This window comes from Ostrinia nubilalis, chromosome 20 (genome assembly GCF_963855985.1).
Source record: "Ostrinia nubilalis chromosome 20, ilOstNubi1.1, whole genome shotgun sequence".
Classification (NCBI taxonomy): domain Eukaryota; kingdom Metazoa; phylum Arthropoda; class Insecta; order Lepidoptera; family Crambidae; genus Ostrinia; species Ostrinia nubilalis.
The window spans coordinates 11,348,191-11,362,229 of NC_087107.1; the positions used below are offsets into that span (position 1 = coordinate 11,348,191).

General features: G+C 36.8%; 1 protein-coding gene and 1 long non-coding RNA gene across 2 annotated transcripts in view; both read right to left on the reverse strand.

Annotated features, from left to right (window-relative positions):
• LOC135081899 (fibroblast growth factor 5) overlaps nucleotides 1–14,039 on the reverse strand; it is a 242,693-nt gene that overhangs the window by 176,122 nt on the left and 52,532 nt on the right. The gene's annotated exons all lie outside the window — the stretch shown is intronic.
• LOC135081699 (uncharacterized) lies at nucleotides 13,040–13,646 on the reverse strand. Its single transcript, XR_010259243.1, has 3 exons — nucleotides 13,591–13,646; nucleotides 13,303–13,370; nucleotides 13,040–13,129 (listed from the first exon to the last, which is right to left on the reverse strand). It is a non-coding gene; the product is annotated as an uncharacterized LOC135081699 (long non-coding RNA).

Genomic DNA, 14,039 nt, shown 5'->3' on the forward strand with positions numbered 1-14,039 from the left:
GGACTGAAAAAGTGTATGAAGTCAATAAAAAGAATCACTTTTTAACTGGAACTGTTATTTTTTTGGAAAATATTCTACATGAAACGTCAGTTCGTTTAAAGAAACCGTAAATTATTTGTAAACTGTGGCAGCCCGGCGCAACTAATATCATATCTGGCAAATTGATTTTGTTAAACTTGTACAAGTTTTATTGTAACAATACAATTATTTTGTACAATTAAGTAGTTACTTAAGCACACAGTTGTACCCTAATCAATAAAGCCAATTCCTGTGTGGTTAATGATTGTGGATGAACCTTCGGCCTGCTTATCACTATCTGCAGGCCACATAAAACTCCTTAGGGCCAAACTGAGAATAGAGTAGTCGGTACAAAATTATTGATATCAATTACTACATTTTTTTTACTTTACTAGAAAGAATTTCCCTTCAAGCTAAGCCCACCCAAGCTCTCCAAAAGAAAAAAAAATATTGAAAAATCCACCCTTCCATTTGTAACTTGTACAGCCAACCAAAAAAGTACAAAAACATTTCTCCGGGACATGCAATTAACTCATCACGCCCCATCCATACAACAGTTGCCCGTGACACATGACAAACGCATTGTCATAATACGTCATCCCTGACAACTGGCGTCATTGTTATTAGTTCCCCGTTTTTAATAAAAAAAACTTTCCTTTTTTTGTGTGACGTAATCAAATAAATAAGATATTTAATGGGTCTTTGTTTTTTTTATCTATGTATTTACTGAAGATATGCAGTCTCTGCATGTATTAACTAAGCTGGAAGAAATTCCACAAAATAATTTAAGACCCACTTCCACTTATGTTAACTATCCCCCTTATTAGTAAAAAGTTACACCCTGTTTTAAAGTGACATTTACATACTAAACGTCACTTTATAACAGTGTTAAAAAAATACATTTTATTATTATGGTGGTATGTATTTACTATTATTGTTAGAATAGAATAGTAAATTAATAAGTATTACGTCATCTTAGCAATAACCCTTAAATGCATAGTGTTGCCATATGTCTACGAAGTACTTTTTTAATTATAGCAAGTAACACATTTTACAAGCGTTTCTGAATGTACGCTAATATCATAGAAAACATCCAAATAAAAAAAAACCGCAAATGAAGGTAGATTTGAAAAAAAATTAACCGATATTTGACGTAACGATTGCGAAGGAGAAAAAATTGGTAGTGTTAAAATTTGTGGTATTTGAATTTCAGATTCAGTGAGAATTAATTGCTAAAACGATTGGATAAAATACATACGTGTTAGAAACAATGTAAGAATTCATTATTATAACTTATTTTTTTGGTAATCTATCCCGAATGTACCTTCGACTTGCTTTTTGTGTATGTAGCCAAATGTCTACACCATGCGTTTATACCATAAAATTGTTCGATAGGAATTGTTCTATGGTTTGCTTATTTGGCTTTTTTTTCAGCATGTTTGGCTCGCTAATTGAAAAGGAAATTGAGGCAGCTCTTGCTGCTTTAAATGATGGTGCAGTCTCAGAAGATGATGAAAATTTAGATGATGATAACATCGATTATTACTCAAACGTACGCGATTTATTGCATGATCTGGATGAGGAGTCCATAGATCATAATCTACCCTTGGAACACAACAAAGATCCTCCCTAGTAGTCTATGAAGAGGAGCATAATATTAGATTAGATGGTGTTTCGTGTCAGTTCTATTGAGACGAATCTCAATAGAACTGACACGATTATTTGAACTAAACCCTTTTTGAGTAATGTATAAATTCGTTTCGTCTACAATTTTCGAAACAATGTCATCGTTTATGAACTTGATAAAGAACTGAAATGGCTCCTCCAGGTCAGATATTTCTGTGGGCAGTTCCGAATCCCCTAAAAAAGCAATGCGATCATCGTCCCATGGTGGTAAATTTCTTTTTTTCCAAATCATCTCCCGGCTACGTGACCTCCAAGCTGCAATTCCTGGAATACCTGAACTTGATTGCGCAGATGAAGTAGGTACCCGCCACAGGTTCCGCTAAGGAAACACCATCTAATATGTGCTCCTCTTCATAGACTATGGGAGGGTCTTTGTTATGTTCCAAGGGTAGATTATGATCTATGGACTCATGCAATAAATCCCGTACGTTTGGGTAATAATCGATGTTATCATCATCTAAATTTTCATCATCATCTGAGACTGCACCATCATTTAAAGCAGCAAGAGCTGTCTTAATTTCCTTTTCAGATAGCGAGCCAAACATGCTGAAAAGAAAAGCCAAATAAGAAAATCATAGAACAATTAATATCGATCAATTTTATGGCATAAACGCATGGTGTAGACATTTGGCTACATACTGTAAATTTTCAAAAATATACTTTTTTTTCGTACGAAGATTTTTTTTATTATTTTTCCCCCTATCTGTGACTAAAAATCTAATTGAAGTATTTTTTTCATAACTAAATAAAAAATCATGCATTTAAGGGATAATTATCTTTTTGTAACTAGTTCTTTAAATATTAAAATATCCTATGTTTTATGATTTACCTGCATTGATAAATATTTATTTACATAGACATAAAACTAAAACAATCATGACCTCTGGAGATCACAACCACGTTGCATCGTACGAAAAGTAATAAAAAGCACATAAACCGAAGTATTTACATACTTTACATATTCACTTGCTAGCCTTACAAGTGAGATAGCTAAATACCTAGCTAGGAAAATATTTTAAAGGGTAAAGACTCTACCACAGTTTATTATCTTAAAAAAATACTTGATATTTAATCGAAAATTTCTTAAGTTTCTAAAAAAGATCTGGTTTCCTTCCCTATTCTTAATTTTAGAGCTGGAAATAAAAAACATTGGATTTTGTTTTATTCCAGTTACCTACATGATTTTAAAACCAAACACAATAAAAGAAGAATACTCATAATGATATAGGTAATTATTGCATTGCATAAAATTTACCGCAGTTATTTATGAAATGAGGTCAAAACCGATTTAAAAGGAATGTTTGGTAGTAATTTTTACTACGAGTGTATTATGTGTTTAGCCAAAAACGCATTTTGAATACAAGATCGTATCATCGATTGTTATTGTCCGATTAAACATTCAAATGCAATCAAACTCATCCATTAGCTTAATGGTTATTTATTTTATGCGTTTTTAATTTCGTTCCAACGACCTAAACAACATTTATGACTCTTTTTTAGGTTTTTTAATCGATAAAAATGTTCCAAATATAACAATTTGTGGTTTTAACAAAATATGATAAGAATCTTGTATTTTATGAGGTGTAAGTTATTATTAATAAGTACAGTCCCATGGGTCTGACGCAGAACTGAGTTTTCTGACGTATGCAATTTTAGCTGAAAAGATAAGAACATAATTTAACTTTTTTTATAAAAGTGTTACTACATACTATACCTAAAGTAAACAAAATTTGTAATTTAATTCTCAAGTGTCTTATATCTGGAAAGAAAAAAATATTGTTAAATCTGAAGAAATTGAGAGTTTTGTTTATCGGAACCAAATTTTCAAAAGGATATTTTAAATCAATCAACAATAATAATTAACTAGGGCATTATTTAAAGCTTCCGTGAATCTGATTGGTTATTCAAACACATCTTCCTTTTAGAGTAGGCGCACACCGTTGATTTTTCGTCGGCCGATAGTTTAGTCGGGCAGTTGATCAGTATGGGCATATATGGGAGTGCGCACACTACGCCGATTCGATTTGGCCGATTCTTCATACAAATTAAAATCGGGCATAACTATCGGCGAACTAAAAATCAACGGTGTGCGCCTACTCTTAGTTTAATAGTCAGCGTCAAATAGTTTCTGACACCCAAAGTAGCCAAAAAGTTCGCAACACGTCTTTGTTACAATTGGAATAATTGCGTTGACAACTTTAAAGCCACTTTGGGTGTCACGAACTATTTGTCGCTGACTGTACCTCAATCTTTTTCCTTTCGCACTAAAACTACCAGTCCTACCTCACAAGGCCGTAAACCTGATAAGCACGATAACACAGGTCAATAACCCCGTGACGTGGTGCGCGGAAATACTTCTGAAAACTGGGCGTAAGCCATTAGAAATGCCACTATTTTGAGGTGTCGTCTTTTAGCGAAGTTTTGGCATCGACGCGAGCGTTCGGGTTCACTTTGATGTCCAATAGATACTTTTGTGTTACGTTTTTTTTTTGTTCTAAATACGTAATAGGGTAATGCGCTTTAGAGTAATTTTTTTCCGAAGAATAGAGGAAAATGATGCTCTTGTCAACTATACAATCTCCTACAGTTGACAAGAGCATATCCGACAACATTTTTGTAGCAAAATAGCTGGTAATAGGAACGTAAACTGCTACAGTGACTTGTCTCACTTTTTAAAAAGAAAAGAGCTGAATAAATAGGTGTACATTAACGCCCGTATTCACAAAGTTACTATGAGGTCTCACAGTGCACGTGGACACACAGGGTGACACACGAACCAATCACAGAGCTCTATTCAACCCTGTGCGTTCTGTTTTCTGCTTTACTTAAGCTAGCATCGTTTGTGAATACGGGCGTTAGGTCTGTGATTAATTCATATGTCACCCTGTGCGTCCAGGCGCACTGTGAGACCTCATAGTAATGTTTCTGAATACGGGCGTAAGACTTTTCCACTGTGCTAAATAAATTGCTGTTTTTCTGATTTGTCCTATCTGGGTACCGAACCCAGGATGTCCGAAGCACCAAGGGATGAACTGAGAAAGCCTAAAATTTAAAAACCACACTTGTTTTAGCCAAAGTCCACTTGTTAATTTTATTTTGAGTGATAGTTTGCGCAAATACGTTAAGTATTTTACAAACTTACTTCTCATTATCTTCATATCAACTTCATCTGCCAATAACAGTTTTAATTGACCTATTCAGTCGCCATCTGCCGTCGAGATAAAATCACAATCTTCATTTAGAGTTTCAATTGGACTCTATGACATAAGACACTCGATATCAACTCGATATCAGTGCAATCGAATTAAAGTCGATGGTTTCTTTTGATGTCTCGACTTCGATTGAGGGCTGCAATGATTTCGAGACAATGAGCTCGCTATCGATTTCTTCAAGATATTACAATCGAGTAGTCTACTCGATCAATTTTGATTTTAAAGAAATGTGTATCTTTTCTATTTAAAAAGCAGAAATCTGTTGCTAATTCTTGCATCAGATGAGCAAGAATAAAAGCAGCTACATATTATAGTAGTTCTGTCCTAAATTTCCACATAACCTGCTTTAAGTGTTCTTTTGTTTTATCAAGAAAACATGGCAAGATTTCCATAATTAATACTGTATCCAGCAGTTCTCTAATTTGACGTCACCAACAAGGTTTATGACTCCACGTGGTAGGATATTGACAGTGGTGTCAGTACCCGATACCGTTCGCAATTAGTGGGCTCGCACTAAAATGTCTGCTATTTCGGTAGCCATAACAAAGTTTGTGACGTAACACTTTTCTAAGTATTACGTCGAAGTAGAAGTCATCATCGAAAATATTCAAATGTGTAACGAACACTAAGTACCTACAAGGTGGACAGATGATCTCAAAAGGTTGCAAGAAGGCGCTAGATGCAGACCGCTGTTAACCGGCCAACCTCGAAATCACTAGGGGAAGCCTATATTGAGCAAGTGGACGTCCTGTGGCTAAAATGATGATGAAACAGACCCTCTCGAATAACAATAATCTAGAACCACTGATATTCATTCGTTCAGTATGAGTGTGTCTAAGGAAATATTACTCGTAGAACAAATCCATAAAATGAATGAATTCTGTTTTTAAAGGTCTAACGAACTTCTCTACTGGCATGTTTATTCAACTTTTTCGTTTCTAATAACGTTCCATTTCCAAAATCAGCGCTCTTTCATTGTTTTTTCCGTTGAGGCTGAACCATGAAAATTAAAAAAGAAAGTTCTGCATTCGAAAAAGTTCCAGTGTTTAAAATGTTAATAACCAAACCACGATCTCAACCAAAAGAGTTCCAAATCAAAAGTTAAAACTACAAAATGTGTGTTTAGGATTAAACAGGTAACCGGGTCCCCAGTCTTAATCTCATACGTGGTATTTGCATGTTTAAAATACAAATATATCTTAGCACTTAGCATCTGACAAACTTTTAATGAGTTGAAGATTAATCTCCTGTTGGTGGGATATTTTTGGCCAAGTAACGTCGATACTGATTCGAATTGAATAACAATTCTTAACTGGTTATACATTTATTTAACAATGTTCCAATAATACATAGACTCAAAACTGTATGAAATAAAGGAACAGGAACTATATAATCTTGAATAACAAATAATCAAATATTAAACAAAAATTACAACACATCTTGTAGACTCAAAACTGATTGAATTTGCAAATAAAAATGACACAAATAATTTTGGGAATTACAATTAAGTAATTTGGGAATTCACAAATATTATAGAGAAACCTGGATGCCTCATAAATGAAAGTGCTGATTGTAATACTAATTACGTTATATTAGAAAGAACAATTGCAACACGTGGTGCCAATACTAATTATAAGCTTAAAGATTACATCATGATTGCAAAACTAATTCACAAGCGATTTCCACAAACAATCTCTACGGCTGATAGTTTGTTGTAAAACATCAACTTTTCAAGTTAGTAATTGATAGACCACGTTCAAATATCGTAAATAATAGGTACAACAATGTAAGTAATTACTCAACTCATTAATCAAAATACTTTTCGCTATATTCGAGCAGTTATTAGGCTTCGATTATCTCTATGCAACTCTCTGGAACTTCTTGTAATCAATTAACACCAAAAGAAGGCATCTCAATATCCATTACGAAATCTATCTGAAGAAAATAAAAGACAATTGAAGATCAGAATCTATTCTTCAAACCAAATACTGCGAGTGACATCTCAAATATCAATAACGGAGTTTTGATACTCCAAAGACCGAACTCCCAAAAACAGGTTGGCAGAAAATAAAACTGTCAAACACAAACCCAGAAGCGGTAGTGACATGGGACAATGCATAACTCCGGTCTGCGCAGTACAAAATTAGCGTCGATATTTTGCGCGCGCACAGCGATGGGACTATTCTCAGTCTAGATCACAGCCGACCGCGCTAGATCATCTTGCTCAATGAACTGAACAGTAATTTGTGTTATTTTTAATTTCCACGCAAAGTTTCAGATGTTGGGAATGTTGGTTGTGAACGTGATAATTTGTCGGCTTGAGATTTTAGAGCGTTTTGATTAGAAATTGTCTTTTGCGCATTATGTCTGAGATGTTTGTCAAAATTTTATAACTTTCTTCCACGTATAGAGTCTGGAGCAATAGTGATTATAACCATATCAATAATAGATAGAATATAATACTGCAGTACCTACATGTTTTTCTCTTCAAAATTTTATTGAATCCATTACATGCCATGTTGTAATAAATTAAATTTTCATGGTTACTTAATCAAAAATATATTCCATTTTAAATAATTAATTCAAGCTTAAGGATCTCATAAACGTATCTTTCTAATGTTTTGACCTTTGGCATCTAATCTCGACGAGATAACCCGTAAAACATAAAGTCTCATAAAATTAAGAAAACACACCATTACAGATACCATAACTTATAGTGATACAAATGTCAAACGATATTTTATCAAGAATAACCACAACGACTTCTAAGTTGATCTACTTAAAGCCAATTGAGATCACAAATTCGTTAATAGATATTGATTCTGTCATTTGTTCGTCATTCAAGTCATCTTCAATTCAATCCATTCCTTCACTTAGTAAACCTATAGTTATGTCGTCTTTGACACCATTTGCTGCAACGCGACGATTTATATTAAGAACAGTACTAGTTGCTTCACCTGTTATGTGATTTGAGGTATTTACAACGTCTGCTCACTCATCATGTCTAGTCAGCTAGTTTTTGTCACAGTCATAAACATTTCTCTAAAATTTTACATTAACAATGACAAATTCTACAATCGCATCTAAAAGTGTTCATTTTTAATTAACTTCACCCAATTTCTAATGAAAGTTTACGACTGGAAGAACTCAATCTTTCCTAATTAATGTTGTCGGGAGTCATTTTAATGTATGATGAGGAATGCACGTTGAATTGGCTTGATTATGTTGGTTGTAAAATGATAAAAACTTCTTAAAACTGGCTTCTATGAATTTCACTTAAGCGCCGGGTAGATATCACTTCTCATGGACTTTACCACGGTCACTCATGGTACACGTGTTTACAAATTAATAGATGATGTCACAACAATACAAAAGTTTTCATGGTGTGACAAGCAAGTCACGGGACCATAATTTTATTGCAATTGGCACAAAATTGGCTAGCATAGTATAAATACCTGACATTTTGAGCTATGAATTTGGCTTTATGTATGCGTGTACATGCGAAAGTTCACGTATACCATTTGATTAGGTAATCTGCCTTTTATTGAGGCGTAAATCGCGCAAAGTTAGAGACCAGAGCTATTTTTAACCGTTTTGTTAAAGTACGAGACATGAACTTGTTAGTAGTATGTAGGGTAGGGTATACGGTTTGGAAGTCGAAGCTCAACTTCGAACTCCTCCTATGATCTTCTGATTAATTTCGTTGCGGGTCCAATGACAGTTTAACTTTCCTCTGGGACAAACTTGACCTTCACTGGTTGGGTTTTTATTGGCGATCAAGCTGTAGATCCAGGCTACACAGGAGTTGCAGAGGTGGGAACGAGAGGTGGGAATAATCCCGTAAACTATAGAGGTATAGAATTCTGCCCATAGTCTGGCAGAAGTAGAACAACATTGTCGTCACTGTCGTTAAATACAAGTGTCTGTCGGTCCATCAATAGCTTTAATTGTGGTTTATAGGTGTATTGCCCGTTCTATTTAGCGCTGTTTGTTCTCAATTAGTTCTGATAAAAAGATATTTCAAGGACGTTTTTGGTGGCTTTAATCTGACTATGTGTGGCGACATCGACGATACGCCACTACAAACTGTGTACCAACAGATGGCGCTGTAACTACTACACTATGGCACACTCCGCCGCTCATACAAACCTGCATCGCGGTGACGGAGTTTTATATCCTGCCAAGTATATATAGACAAACCAAGATGGTGTAAATTGGACCTTGGTCCCCGAGCATAACACCCGCTCGGAAGGAAGCACTAACATCTAGCTTCCTTATTGTGGATGAACATCATATCCCACATTGGTGACCCCGACGTGATGTGAGACGTGACCTCCATCGCCACCATCTTCGGCATCAGCCTCCGCCATCCTCACCATCTCCGCCACTCCGTCATCAGCTCCAGTCTTCAACAAGCCAGCATCCAGCCTTCAGGGACCATCGCAGATCGCAACCGACCTTCCTGGTTCCTCGGCAGCAAGCAACCGTCACTTCACTGGTCACGGGTACAGCTCTGGCCCAGCTCCACGCCCGACCATCGAAGACGCCTCCGCTAACTATCCCGACTCACCGTGGATAGAGCACCGCATACTGCTCGTCTCGACGCACCGCAGACTTGAGCACACTGGCACTTGTAAGCACATCACGCACAGACTGCTGAGCTCATCCTGACGTCATCCACCTCCGGTTCTTCCGGGGGGAGTGGTGTGGCGACATCGACGATACGCCACTACAAACTGTGTACCAACAGATGGCGCTGTAACTACTACACTATGGCACACTCCGCCGCTCATACAAACCTGCATCGCGGTGACGGAGTTTTATATCCTGCCAAGTATATATAGACAAACCAAGATGGTGTAAATTGGACCTTGGTCCCCGAGCATAACACCCGCTCGGAAGGAAGCACTAACATCTAGCTTCCTTATTGTGGATGAACATCATATCCCACATATGTGATCCATTTAAGAGTAGGTAGATATAACTAGTTTTCTCTGAGTACTTTTCGCTACCTGTCTGCCCTTTACATTGTTAAACTCATCTACATAACTATCATGGATAAATAATCTGACCATCTGGTTGTCTATCAATGGTCTCTACCTATTTACGAAAGAAAGAAGACTACCTGTTGAAGTCACATATGTGTATAAAGTGACATCTAGTATCAAAAGATAGTACTGTTGTTTTAGTTGTTGCAAAGTGATACTAGATGGCACTGAGGGTAGATTAACACGCGGTTCAATTTGATTTTTTCCATTTCCTTGGGTCAAGAGGAGCCCAAAATTATGTGTCTGTCTAGGTCTATCAAAGTAGAACAATGTAGTAGAACTAGTTTGAAAGCGAAATAGAATGATATAGTACATACAGTCCACGGTTTTATTGTAGCTACCTAGTAAAGACCTGTGCATGGTCCTTGACGAGCCGGAATATAAAGGCTATTTTTGAGTGCACAGTGGTGAAAACCGCTGAAACCCGTACTCGCAGTGGATCGCTGCAACAAACCGAGTACGTGGTAGGTAGGAGGAGTACAAAACAGCTCCTGGATGATGAGCTGGTTCTTGGAGTACAGAACAGCTCTTGGATGATGAGCTGGTTCTTGGAGAACAGAACAGCTCTTGGATTACGAGCTGGTTCATGGAGTGCAGAACAGCTCTTGGATGAAGAGCTGGTTGGAGGAGCTGAATCGAGCTGAGGCAAGCAAGGAGTTCCTGGTTGTGGCCTGCTGCAGGCTCAGCTGGATCAGCGACTGAGGACAACGGGATCTACGGGCTTCACTACACATCGACAAAGAAGGTTTTCAGTGCAATCTATGTGTGAGTAAAGTGCGAACCGTGAGTACTTTGACATTTACTAAGCAGGCAAATTTCAACCTTATTTCAAGGAACTTTATAACTTTAAAATTGTTTGGAACTTTAGTTTATTTTCATAGGATTTTTAACTTAGAATAATTTTAGAAGTAGTTAGGACTTAGAATTTAAGTGGAAAAAACGAAGGTACGGGGACTCTATGTCCGATTTTCCATAGAATTTTAATGGTTCAAACACTTGTAAAATTTTCATGAAGTGAACTAAGAAAAAATTCTAAGTTATTTTTTTCGATTTTAACTTTTTACTTTATTTTTGCTTTGTAATCATTTATTCAACAATGGCTACTATGGAATCTCTAATTAACTATCAGGATGATTTATCATCCAGGGTTTTTAAAGCTGAAGTTAATTACAAAAAGTCTCCCAAAGAACGCTTGACTAGAGATTACATAGACAACAGGTTACAGGCATTGATAGAGTTGTGGGTTAAATTCAGACAAGGGCATAAGGAATTATTACAAATATCAGATCCGAAATTATTAAACAAAGCAAATTATATGGTTAATGATGTGTACGATAAAACAGAGGAAGTGTTCTTGGATTTTAAAGACGCATTGAAACAATGTTTATCTGCGATGTCAACAGAGTCAGTAGACAATAATAAGCCAAATTGTCCATCTCAATCTCGAGTGAAGTTACCTGAGATTCATATTCCAAAGTTTGGAGGTAACTACACAGAATGGATAACTTTTAGGGATCTATTTGTGTCAATGATACATAAAAATCAATCTCTTGACAATGTTCAACGTCTACAGTATCTAAAGGGGTATTTGACGGGAGAGGCTGAACAACTTATTCGATACATACCGGTATCTGAGGCTAACTACGAACAATGTTGGTTACTTTTAGAGCAAAGATACAGTAACAAAAAATATTTGGCACACAACATTTTGAATCGGTTTTTAAGTCAACGTAATGCTAGTACTGTATCTGCAGGTATTTTAAAGGGTTTTATTGACACAACCTCAGATTGCTTAAATGCTTTAATTAATTTAGGGATAGATGTCTCTACGTGGGACATAATCATAATACATCTGTTGAGTACAAAACTAGATCCCGAGACACGCAAGGAGTGGGAACTACACATTGCTAGAACTGTAGCGTCTGATTGTTTACCAACTTATAGTCAAATGAAAGATTTCTTGTACGATAGGTTTCGGGCTATGGAATGTATCGAACCTAAACATTTAAGTAGACAGTCAGCTTCCAATGTGCATACCGGGCAGAACATTAGTCATTCTAGGGTTTTACATGCGACTAATGTTCAAAAATTATCTTGCGAGTTTTGTGGTGAAGAACACAAGTTATGTTTTTGTAAAGAGTTTGCTAATTTGCGTTATGAGAACAAACGTGACTTTGTTATAAAAAATAAGATGTGTTATAACTGTCTAGGAAGCAACCATGGTGTAAAGTTTTGCCGATCACCCACCAATTGTAGAGTTTGTAAAAAACGGCATCATTCTTTGCTTCACTCAGGGAAAGCCCCCACTTCGACTGCTGGTTCAGGGTTTTTAGGTCAAGTAGTTGAAGAAGGTGCGGGGAAGGACAACAATCTGAAAGCTTTAGAACAGGATACGCAGCCAATTGAGACTGCAAATCACATGGCATGTTACGCGAAGACTAAGAGCAGTCATGTGTTATTGGCAACAGCATTGGTTGACGTTAAGTCTAGGACAGGCCAATATCACGTGTGTAGGGCTTTAGTAGATCCAGGCTCTCAAGCTTCGTTCGTGACTGAAGCTACGGTCCAAGGTTTGGGACTAAAGAAAATAAATGTGACTAATGTCATATCAGGCTTGGGCGATGAGAAACCTTCTTTGTTATCTAGTTCTATGGTTTCACTTACACTAAAATCTAGATTAGATCCGAGTTTTGAGATAGAGGTAGAGGCGTATGTTCTTAGCGACATTACGTCATACATACCAGGACAGAGAGTTTCTTTAGGCAATTGGGTTGAATTATCGCAGGTTTATTTAGCTGATCCGCAATTTAACGTACCGAACAAAATTGATATTCTTCTGGGAGCAGACGTATGTAGTCAGATATTAAGGAATGGGTTGTTACGGGGACCTATGGGTTCACCAGTGGCACAGTGCACCACACTTGGGTGGATAATATCTGGACCGATAAATACAGCTGCTGATGAAAATCGTGTTACAGTGTTGCATGCGTGTGTAGAGGAATTGGATTTAAAACGCACTAGGGTTTTGGATATGGAATCTTTATTGACATCAAGAAATTTAACATCAAAAGAACAGCCACGCGAAGAAATATTTGCAGCAACCACTCGTTGGAGTGCAGATGGAAGATGCAGAGTGAAGTGTCCATACCACGAAGAAGTGTTTACCTGTAAACAAGAAGAAACATCGGTCAGAAAATTATTGAAAACATTTAGAACGAAGATTTATTACGGATACAACAAGCTAAAGAACAGAAGATACACAGAGGATAATACACAGCTAGAACACATGAAGTTAAAACAGGAAACTAACTACAATAAAGAACAAGCAGTATACTTACCACATGCTGTTATGAAGGAAGAAAGATCAACTGCGAAAGTGGTGTTTGACGCATCCGCAAGAGTCAAACTGGGGAAGAAAAATTAGAACAAATAAGGGATTATAGAACAAATTAGGGATTTATAGTACAAATAAGGGATTTATAAAACAAACTAGGGATTTATAGTATAGATGAGGGTTTTATAGGACAAATGGTTATGTAACAGAGAAGGGTTACTAAGGTTATTAGAACAAAAAGGACAAAGAAGGACAACTGGGATTTCAACTATAAAATAAAAGAGGGACTTACCTGAAACAGGAACAATGATGAATTTCAGTACTCGGTGAATTGCCGCTGCTGTCCGCCCCTGTAAGGAAAAGAAAAATATATTGGTTGTATTGATCACATCTATTCAATCCATTAGGATGGATAGCAACTTGCTTAAGCGAAGAAGTTATCAAGCAGTGTGGATAGCTGGAATAGGGTGAGAGGAAGAACTTACTAGGGATATAACAAAAGATTGGAATACTTACCTTACTTAACGAGTTAACACTTAGCTATAGTATCCACGGTGGTATTCACTCGATCAGATTATGCTTTGCAGGGCTGCAGGGATTCTCAGATGCCTTCAACGTTGCTTACGCTGCTGGGGTTTATTTACGCGTAATCACTGCATCAGGGAAATTCCCGTTGGGCTAGTTTGCTAGTGTCACAACTCCGTTACTTCGGTGACAAGTGATTAGATATACCGCAGATTG